General features: G+C 40.1%; 1 long non-coding RNA gene across 1 annotated transcript in view; it reads right to left on the bottom strand.

The window, feature by feature from the left end:
- Positions 1 to 271: 271 nt before the first annotated feature.
- LOC137154217 (uncharacterized) overlaps positions 272 to 11,345 on the bottom strand; it is a 161,177-nt gene continuing 150,103 nt past the window's right edge. The window contains exons 2-3 of the long non-coding RNA XR_010920160.1: positions 10,570 to 10,614; positions 272 to 428 (exon numbers count right to left, since the gene is read on the bottom strand). This is a non-coding gene — a long non-coding RNA (uncharacterized lncRNA). The remainder of the gene's footprint in view (positions 429 to 10,569; positions 10,615 to 11,345) is intronic.

The raw sequence follows: 11,345 nt of genomic DNA, 5'->3' as shown, positions 1-11,345 counted from the left end.
CATATTATTGGTCTCATTTGCTTGGCTAAGTATGTTTCCAAACTTGGGCAGTCCTAAAAATTATCTGCCTTAAATGTTACTTCTTATAATCCAAATCAGATGAAACTAAATTTTAGCTACCAGACATCATATGGCACACCTGCTAGCAAGTGACAAATGGTAGCCAGTGTGATCTTTGTCATGCTGGGAAGAAGACTCCATTCTGTTCCACATGCCAATATATTTCTGTTTTGATATGTTTTAGTGTCGTCCCAACATACGTTCTCCCGAGAAAACTGCATGTGGTTGAAAAAATATGCTAACGATGCTGTCAGAAAATCCATTGTTTCCTCAGTGGAATGAAGTCATTCTAGCATTTTCAAGCCTTGCATTTCTGTCTGAGCAACAAATAATACAGGAACCGCCAATATCACTGACGAACACAATAACTAAATAATAAAAAGAATATAGACAACGTAAGTAAAATCTAATAAACATGGAGTCTCATCGTGAAACAGATGGCTACCTAAAGGCCTTCTACATTTATATTGTTAGAATGAACAAATGGTGGCCCTTTTGCAGATCATTCATGATGCTGACTAATATATGCTGGTTAGCATATATATATTATAAAAATGTTAATAATATCTATTATCCACATATAAGTTTCATTCATATATATATGCATTATATGCATAAAGCACCCAAAGCATTAAGCACAAATATTGAAACAGTAAAATAGCCTAAACTGGCCTGTACCATAATCCAGTTCACTTATGCAAAGTTGTTCCATAGTTCCTTCATTTGCTGAAGTAAGCATTTGGCATAAGCAGATAGGAAACATGTCAAAATCAAGATACATTCATTCTATGTCTTAGTACAAGCTAGGGAAGTGTCTTCACGGAGCAGTACCTGAAATGCTAGTACCCAAAACAAAGATAAGGAAGGAACAGAGCAACAAGCTAGGAAACGGGGACAAACTGATGTATTGGATCTAAATGATGCGTAACTTGTAAAATCAATGTATAAATGATACCAGTTGAATTGTGTAACATTGGCAGCATTGGTCAGCTGGCAACATTGGTCAGCATAAGATGACTACAACATCACTGCACAAGACGGCTTCCCAGAGACTGGTATCATACAGAACCTTTTCCTTGTACTATATTATTATTGACTTAGAGCAATAAACCTCACTGATACTGGTTATTTGGCCTCTTGAATATATTTCATAATGCAATTGACTATACAATTTATCAACAATGAACAAAAATAAATACATTGTTTGTTACAATAAATGAGTAGTTTTGCCTTAATTGGCTTATATGGATCACTCTTCAGAAACATCTGCTTGGTTCTTTTTTCAGGAAAGGAACTGAGGGGCATTTGAGTCTGTGTGCCTGGTATTCTTGGTACAGATGTTTGGATGCACTAGGGAGCATGTGCAGAGCCCCAACAAACACTGATATTCAGAGGGGCCCAAATTTGCTCACGGGGGGAGTGAGTCATCTCAGAAGCGTGGCTGCATACAGACAATCTCCTTGAAGGTGTACAGGTACCTGAGAAGTAAGCTTCTTGGTTCTCGGCCTATGATTCCTCTTTCAATGGGCAATACTTTCATAAATCATCTCAACTCCACATAATATACTTTGCCTCTTCTCATATGGGATGTTTGAGGACCTGAATAAGCTACCCTTTAGGCTGTAGTTTGATATTAATTCATATGTACAAAAAATAAAAAACTCAAGCTACTGCTGTTCAGAAACATTATTAGGCAAATAATGATTTTTGCCCAACTTTATTCCAGTCGTTTTGTATCTTTGATGTAGTGCAGTGGGTCAAAATATGCACTGTGCACTTTTTGTTTTATTTGCAGTATGTATTTGGAATTAACTTAGACAAGGTGCATTACCCTTGAATTATTTTTGTGAGCTAAAGCAAAGCAGCTGCTGGAGGAATGTGATTATCTTGATAATGTTTGTGAAAGCAGATGCGAATGCAAACAGTAGAATAAAGCACACTCCTCTATTATTAATACTGCTGCCAGCAGGTCGACAATCCATTGCATCTCAGCTACCATCTTACTTAAGTTACTGAATAAATATAGTTTGGAGAGTTTAATACCTGCATATCTACCCAAAATAGGTTTCCGTTGAAACTTTGAACCACTGGCAAGCTTCAGTTTTCCCTACAGTCTTGATGGAAGAGGATCAAAGAATCTTATTTCTACGCACTCCCTTTCACATTCAATACTTGGATTTATTATTCCAAAATGCAAAGTATTTAAAAAATCACAAAGGCCATATTCTGGCTGCTGCATGTACTGGACTCTGCCTCCTGAAAGAAGTCAGAGACCGTGCTGTTAGTCCTTCATAACTGTTAAGCACTGTTAGAGAGAGAGAGTCATGTCCCAAGTCTTGAACCCAGGCCTGGGAGCCCATAGACAGCTGCCACATCCTGGCATCTACCCAATAGCTGGTGAAACCTGGTAGGCTGAGATGCTACTAGGATTCTAGCTCTAGCCAAGACAAACACATGGGAGCCCTGTTTGGGGGATTGCCCGGCTCCACCAACTGGTCCAGCCACACTATGTAAGCCAGAAGGAGACATAGGAAGTTTGTCTGAGCAACAGGGTGATTTCCTTTTGTGGCTGCATTGGACCCTGCTTGTGCCAGCCTCCTTCACCCAACCCTGTTCCTGAATCCTGCTCTGCTCATGGCACCTGCCTCACTCCGGCCTTCGCTCCTGTTCCCAGTATGCTCCTGCTCTATGATCGATCCTTGCCTCTCCTCCAGTTCCTGCCCTTATACCTTTCCTCCAATCATCCCATCTCTGACCCCAGCCTCCAACTCTGACAATGACGCTGGCTTGAACTTTGGCTCTGGCATTTGGTACCTGACCTCAGCTCTGACTCTCAGTTTCGATTCCTGGTTCTGACTCTGGCTTGACTCTTGGCTCTTGTAACTCACAGTTGACTCTGGGGCTGACCCTTGGCTTCATTCCCCAACCTGGACACCTGCTTCACCCACTAGCCCTGACTCCTGCTCTGTGCAATAGGCCAAACCACTTACATCCTGGTCCACAATAGAAGGCACATGGCTACATGCCAAGGTGGCATCGCCTGCCCAGATTGCATAAAAGAACTGTGAATAGAATTGCTCTCTGCTCATATTAATGCTACTTTTGTGACATAGTAAAATGTAACCCTTCTTTTAGGTTGCAACGGCACAACAAAGGCTGGACTCAATGTGGATAGGGTCCTTTTCTGAATTAAAATTATGGCTTGAGTTCCCACTCAGAGCCATTCTCCTACTTCTGGCTTTGGGAAATGAAAATATAACCTCGGGGTCATCTTTCTAGGAGGCTTTTACCCAGTCACAAGTGCTCAGAGTCCTTTGGCAATATGGAACAGGAGTATTTTTCCAGTAAGAAAATGTATAAGATACTCTGTATAGATATTTACATATAAGAAATTGAGTAACCTAAATCAGTATATCAGAAATTTGATCAACCCCCTTGACCCAAATAATAAACAGCCAGTTTATGGAATTCCAGAGCTCTGTCTCCCCACAATCCTCAGCCACCTAAAAGCATAGATCATATTAGTCTTAGTGGTAGTCAAGTGACATCCAAGGATAGCTTTTCTCTTCAGGTCTTCTCAAGTCCAGAGAGAACTGCTCCACCAAGTACCATTGTAAGCACAGATACCTGGTGCAGTTCATTGATTTCAGCTCTGCATTGACAGGCGAGGTGGGGCAGGATGCTAGGAATGAGGACTGCTGGGAAGAAATGAGGATCACCTGACCAAAAAGGGGAAAAACATCTTCACATACAAACACTCCAACTTAGTGAGGAGGGCTTTAACCTAGATTCAAAGGTGGCAGGGGACAAAAGCCCACAGATAGGTATAAAAAAAGTGCAAATTGTCAAAGGATTATAAGAGCAACAAGAGAGATAACAGTGCAGGAATCTTCCCAACTAGGCAAATGATAGGAGTATGGGGTAGAAATGGAAGTATTAGTACATAAACTACATTATAACTTAACTGGCATCACGGAGAGTTGGTGAGATATGTCTCATGACTGTAATATTGGGGTATAGCTTGTTCAGGAAAGACAAACTGGAAAAAAGGAGGAGGTGTTGCATTCTATATCAAGAATTATACACTTGTTCTGAGGTCCAGAAGGAGGTGTCAGGCACACTATTTGAAAATCTCTGGGTGAAGATAGAAGGGGAAAAAACTAGGGGCAATATCATGGCAGGAGTCTACTATCAAATAAGATGAAAGAGGTGGATAATGCATTTCTAAAACAAATAACAGAAATGTCCAAAACACCTGACCTGGTAGTAATGGAGGACTTTAATTACCCAGACCTATGTTGGAAAAGTAATACGGCAAAGCACAAAATGTTCAGTAAAGTTCTTGGACTGTCTTGGGGATAACTTTTAGTTTCAGAACATGGAGGAAGTAACCAATGGGACAGCAATTTTAGACTTGATTTTGACTAACACAGAGGAATTGGTTGTGAATCTGAAGACTGAAGGCAATTTTGATAAAAGTGATCATGAAAAGGAAGGAATGAGAGCAGCAGAGTAAGGACAAAAATAGACTTTAACAAACTCAGAAAAGTGATAGGTAAGGTCCCCTGAGAAGGAAATTTAAGGGAAAAAGGAGTTTAGGAGAGCTGGCAGTTTCTCAAAGGGACAATATTAAAGGCACAACAGGAAACTATCCTGATGCAAAGGTAAGATAGAAGAATAGTATGAGGCCTCTGTTGCTCCATCAAGACCTCTTGATGATCTGCAAATCAAAAGGAATCCTACAAAAAGTGGAAATATGAAAAAATTGCTAAGATTGAGCATAAAGGAAATAGCACAGACATGTAGGGACAAAACAGAAAGGCTAAGACAGAAGAAGTTACATCTAGCAAGGGACATAAAAGGCAATAAGGAAAGGTTCTATAGATACATTGGGAACAAGAGAAAGATGAAGGAAAGTGTAGGTCCTCTACTTAGCCGGGAAGGAGAGCTAATAATGAATGACATCAAGAGGGCAGAGTTGTTTAATGCCTATTTTGCTTCAGTCTTCACTAAAAGGTAAAGTGTGACCAGACACTTAACACAATTAAAATTGACAACAAGGAAGAAGGAGCACAATTCAAAATAAGGAAAACAAGGTAAAAAAGATTTGATCATTTAGATGTATTCAAATTGGCAGGACATGATGAAATTCATCTTCCCGTACTTAGGGAGCTAGCTGAAGCAATCTGGTAACCATTAGCAATTATCTCTAAGAACTCATGAAGGACAGATGAGGTCACAGAAGACTGTGAAAACTTATACCTATATTTTCCTATCTTTAAAAGGGGAAACAAACAGGACCCAGGGAACTACAGACCAGTCAGTGTAACTGATACCTAGAAAGATATTGGAACAAATTATTAAACAATCAGTTTGCAGGCACCTAGAGGATTTTAAGGCTATAACTAATATCCAACATGGATTTGTCAAGTATAAATTATACCAAACTAACCTAATTTCCTTCTTTTACAGGGTTACTGGCTTTGTGAATGGTGGAAGCTGTAGACTTGATATATCTTGATTTTAGTAAGACTTGTGACACAGTCCAACATGATAATTTCATAATCAAACTAGGGAAATGTGGTCTAAATTACTATCAGAAGGATGCAAAACTAGCTGAAAGCCATACTCAAAGAGCAGTTGTCAATGGTCTGCTGTCAAACTGGGAGGACATGTATAATGGGGTTCCACAGGAGTTTGTCCTGGGTCCTTTACTATTCAATATTTTCAGTAATGACTGGGATGATGAAGTGGAGAGCATGCTTATAAAATTTGCAGATGACACCAAGATGAAAGCGATTGCTAGAACTTTGGAGGACAGGATTAGAGTTCAAAACGATCTTGACAAATTGGAGAATTAGTCTGAAATCAACAAGATGAAATTCAATAAAGACAAATGCAGCGTACTTCACTTAGGAAAGACAAATCAAATGTACAACTACTAAATGGGGAATAACTTGGGCAGTAGTACTGTGGAAAAGGATTTGGGGGTTATAATGGATCACAAATGGAATATGTGATGCAGTTGCAAAAAAAGGCAATTATTATTCTGGAGTGTATTTACAGGAATGTCATGTGTAAGACACTCAAGGTAATTGTTTTGTTCTACTTGGCACTGGTGAGGCCTTAGCTGAAATATTGTGTCTATTTCTGGACACCACGGTTCAGGAAAGATGTGGATAAATTGGATATAGTCCAGAGAAGAGCAACACAAATAATAAAAGGTTTAGAAAACCAACCTCTGAGGAAAGGTTAAAAAACTGGCCATGTTTAGTCTCAAGAAAAGAAGACTGAGCAGGGACCAGAGAACAGTCTTCAGATATGTTAAGGGCTGTTATAAAGAGGATGGTGATCAATTGCTCTTCAAGTCCACAGGAGGCAGGACAAGCAGTAATCAACTTAATCTGCAGCAAGAGAGATTTAGATTACATACTAGGAAAAGCTTTCTAACTATATGAATAGTAAAGCACTGAAATAAGCTTCCAAGGGAGATTGTGGAAACCCCATCACTGGAGCTTTTTAAGAACAGGTTAGACAAACACCTGTCAGGGATTGTCTAAAAATATTTGGTCCTGCATCAGTGTAGGGGACTGAACGAGATGACCTCTCAAAGTTCCTTCCAGCCCCACATTTCTGTGATTCAAAGTCAGCTGTGCTGCCATCAGTCCAATAAGGCCTTGTTCTGACTCCACTGCTACCACTGGGCTGCTTGCTATGGAGTCTTCCCCACCCTGCTGTTTTGTCCTCACTATGGATTCAGCTGTGCTTCTGCTACCACAGGGCGTAGAATCTCCAAGTGGGGAACCCAGAGTGAAGCAAGACCCTTGGATAGAGTCCCTGGGCTATTGCTCCTCATTTCCACAGCCCTTCTTCTCTTATGCTAGCCTGAGCTTCGTTACCCAACGAATGCTCATTTCTCGTAAAGTCCGGGTGACACCTCCTGCACAAGTACCTCCTGCACAAATCCTAGGCCCTTTCATCAGTACAGCATGGATAATGACCTGTTATCACATTCACTCACAAAAATGTAAACAAATTCCAACCAAAACCACAAAACTCGGTAGGCAGAAGAATGATTAAACATTATAAATCAAGCTGGCCAGAGCAGGCTTTTCCCATTCCCCCCTGGGGAGCAAAACTAGAAATTGAACTAGTTCATAGTCCTACAACCATTGGCAATAAACAGCTGCACTGTGACAGCCTGGTTTTTGGAAGAAGCCCAAAGCATTTTGTATGCCTACTTTTGAGTCCCTAGCAACTGCAACTGATCAGTCAGTCCAACCAGGCAACCGCTGCCAGTGCTGACCAGCTCCAGGCAGTGCAGCAAGGAGGAATCATGGGTGGGTTGAGTTGCGATGACTCCTGCTCCATGAGGTATTTCCACTGCCAGGGCCCTGTCCCAGGATTCCTTTAAGAAAGTCTGACGACATGAGAAGTGACTCAAGTTCTATCTTTATCTGGTTTCTTTACATTCAGCCCAACTCCTCAGACTCCTTCTGTGAAGATCTTAGTATTTTCACAGCACCTACCAATCAAAAACCTCAAAACACTTTACAGTGTGGTGAATTTTCCCAAGACCCCTGTGAGGCAGGGAAGTGTCATCTTCTCCATTTTACAGATGAGGTTAACCATGAGTTCATGCCATTTTGGCACAGCCTAAAGCCAGGTGTGGCATTACCATAGCAGCAGGTCAAGATCATTACATCACAAGGCACAAAAAATGACTAATGTACACACAAAGTTACATATACCCAAGAAGATCCACAATAGAGTAGCTGTTAGAGATCAAAAGGTTTGGGAATGTAAAACCCCCTGTGTCTCTACCTAGTCCCCCTACTGGTAATGGCTCCTGGAGTTGGTCTCAAGTGGCTGCCTCCTTTATCCATGCTGATTTCCCATCAACAGCCCTGAGAGGTAAGGGAATATATATGTTAAGAGCCCAGTGCTTTCCCCCTTTCCCAGCATGCTTTTCCATTTGCTGTGAAAAGAGTGATAGCTAGGTCTTCTCCTCTCTCACGTTAGCACCAGAATAGCTCAACAGACTTTCTCTGTCGTCTCTGTTGCAGACTTAGCCTGCTCTGCTTTAAGCTCTGAAACGACTTTTGAGGTAAGAAGAATAAACATTTCAGGATCTACCTCTTGGTGCCCATCCCACAGAGTCCCAAAATTAGGTAACCCTAGTCTTACAGCCCCAGGGAAAAGAGAAGCTCTGGCATACCCTTCTAGCAGTGTTCCAGTCTCAGGGTCCCAACAAAACCAAATGGGGAAAACAAGTCTAGTTTGTTGTTAATCATTGAATTGTTCTCCTGTAAAACCCTTTTCCTTATTCACCAGAGACAGCATGTCTGTGGGTCACCCCACATCCGGGGATGCCTCCCTGAACTCCCCAATCCACAGTAGGTGCTAGTCTGTTAATATTCCCCTTTATGGCATGCAGCGTACCAATGTCTGGTCCCACCCTATCAGCCAGTGCTGAATGAGATAGAGAACATGCCCACTCCCTTCTTTGTCTTGTTTAAGGTACTTTGCACCCCAGTGCTGAGCACAGAGTCCACAATTCTGCATAGCCCTTATGCGGTTCATGCAAAAGGAGAAGGTTCCTTGTACCCTCTCCATCACTGCAAGCTCACAGAAAGGCCAGGCAGAGTCTTGCCGTGTGTGCTTGGCTCACAGGGTATGTCTACACAGCAGTAAATACCAATAGCTGGGCCTGGGCCAGCTGACTTCGGCTAGTGGGCCCGGGCTGCAGGGCTGTAAAGTTGCTGTGTAGATGTTCAGGCTTGGGCAAGGTTTCCACAAGGCTTCCACAAGGGGGAAGGCTCCCAGAGTTTGGGCTCCAGACCAAACCCGAATGTTTACACAGTTATTTTTAGCCCCACAGCCCAAGTCAGCTGACCTAGGCCAGCCATGGCCGTGCCCTGGGTCTTTTATCCCAGTGTAGACATACAAACAGTCACATGGGTATATGTGACACATCCAGGAATAGAAATCCACTCTCCTAACACTCAGTCTTATGCTTTAACTCTGACACCATTTTTCTTCCCAGACACATTTCTATCAGTTACAGATTAACTAAATCAGCATCTGTGGAGAAGTACACATCTTCTTGGAGAGCTGCTCTCATTGTATTCTGAACCTTAGTTAGTATAGGTCAGAAAAACAAATCCTTAAAGAGATCACACATAGTTACCAAAACACATTGTTCCTATAAGGGAAGAAAATACAAAATATGTGTATTTTTACTATATTTCCACTGAATAAATATATCTCTTCCCCGAAACGGAATGTGAAGTTATTACTTGAAAAACTTTGTCACAAACATTATTATGCACTATTTGTTTAGAAATCCAGTGGGGTATCATTGAATAAGAGCTAATATCTTTATACCAGTAGTTAAAATAAGAACTCATTTCATGCACAATTGACAGTGCATAAGAAACTTCCTTAATATTCAAAATAGCAAAAGATTTTATGAGGTTGCATATGCATTTTTGATTATTTAAGATTCTTGTTATAATGAGGATCCTTTAAGGATAGGAATATTGTATTTTCATTTGCATAAAGAAATAAAATCTCTTTTAGAAGCAATTTCCCCATATATAAAAAGTGAGAACATAGCACCTTAGTGGCACAGACATCTGTTACTTAAGCAGATGCCACCATGTAAACTCAATCAAGCAACACTATTCGCCAATCAGAGACCATCCAAATTATATCTGAAACTAAAATTCAATGGGTGGTTGGGAGCACCAAAAACGGATTGAGAAATGATGGTTTTTTCTTCAAAGTCCTTATTATGGGTTCACTTGCATGCATCAGTTAGCAAACTCTACTGTATCCTATGGCTTAGTAACTGCTTCTTGGTATAATGTTAATCTCTAAGATCTACAGTATCCAATTCTTACTCATGAAATTCATATCAAACCAGCATTAGCCCTTCAAGAGATTAGATAAATAACCATTTATTTGTTTTTCATTATAAATATAGCATAATGTCTTCATTCTGCAGCTGATGTAGTGAAAAAGATTAAATATTGCTTGCTTAAGTAATATATACAGTGATACAAAATCAAGGGGCTGCATTCCATAGTCACACAGTACCTAAAAATTTTGAAACTTGTAAGCCCTTTCTGAAGTGAGCTTACACTCTTAAATCAGCAGTTCATGAAAGGCATTAAGAAAAACTATTATACTGCTATAATGGATGGCAGTACAGTTTTATATGTTACACCTTGAAGTAAGCAGTAGGATTTTCAATCATTTGATAACCTTGAAACTGCTAAGGTATCAAATTGCTATCATGAATATTGTGCAGGAGCAGAAATAACTCAAAAAGCTGCCTTTGTGAATAATAATCTGGGAGAACACAACATTTTCATGGAGAAAATGATCTGGAGTTACAGTAGCATCAACAAGCGAATCTACATGAAACTAAGGCCTGTATTTAAATAAACATATTTGCATTTGACTATATATCAATCAGTTATCATCAATTCTGTAACATCTTACCTGTTCCACAGGGAAAATGAAAAGTTTGCTGGATAACTTGACATGCTGTAAAAAACAAAGATACTCTATTTTGTATATGAGAATTAGAAACAATTAGAATAGAATACCCAGCAATTTGGTGTTACTTCATGAAAATGGGTATTTAAAAATATTATGATAAAAGTTGTGATATGAAGAAATTTTAAAACTAAAACAACAAATTCTTATATTATATATGTTTAGTCTTTATTAAATCCAAAGGGCCTGATTTTGACTTTATTCACATTGGTGTGGTTCCACTGATTTATGCAGGGTAAGAGAGCGATCAGAATTGGCCCTCTAGACTCTCGTCTGAATCCATGGAGTTTATAGAAAACTCTGCCTTTATTCTAAAGCAAAACACGGTTTTAGTCTTTTGGCATTTTCAGGTGACACAGCCTACTGAGATCATTTGACAGCCATATGAAAACTCAATGTCTGGAGTGATTCATCATTGTGTCAGATTGTCCGGCACTTTGTCACAATGACTGACAATAGAGGAAACTTGGAAATAATACAAAGATTCTACATTCACTGATAGTGCCTGCATTGTGATTAGAGAAGAAAGCAGAGGATGTGAGAAGAATCTTAATTTCTGCCCCCCTCCTTCCCAACAAAAGAAAAATCGTAGTGGTTCTACCCTCTTTTTCATTTCAGCTTTTCTATTGTGAGTCACTCATGTGAAATTTTAAATTCATAACCATTTTTCAGTGAGTTAAAGAACTATATTATTGCAAATCCAAAAAGGCAAATTATCA

This window comes from Emydura macquarii, unplaced genomic scaffold (assembly GCF_026122565.2).
Source record: "Emydura macquarii macquarii isolate MOO-44397 ecotype Brisbane River unplaced genomic scaffold, CSIRO-AGI_Emac_v2 contig_1253, whole genome shotgun sequence".
NCBI lineage: Eukaryota > Metazoa > Chordata > Testudines > Chelidae > Emydura > Emydura macquarii.
This window is presented reverse-complemented; position numbering and strand designations above follow the sequence as displayed.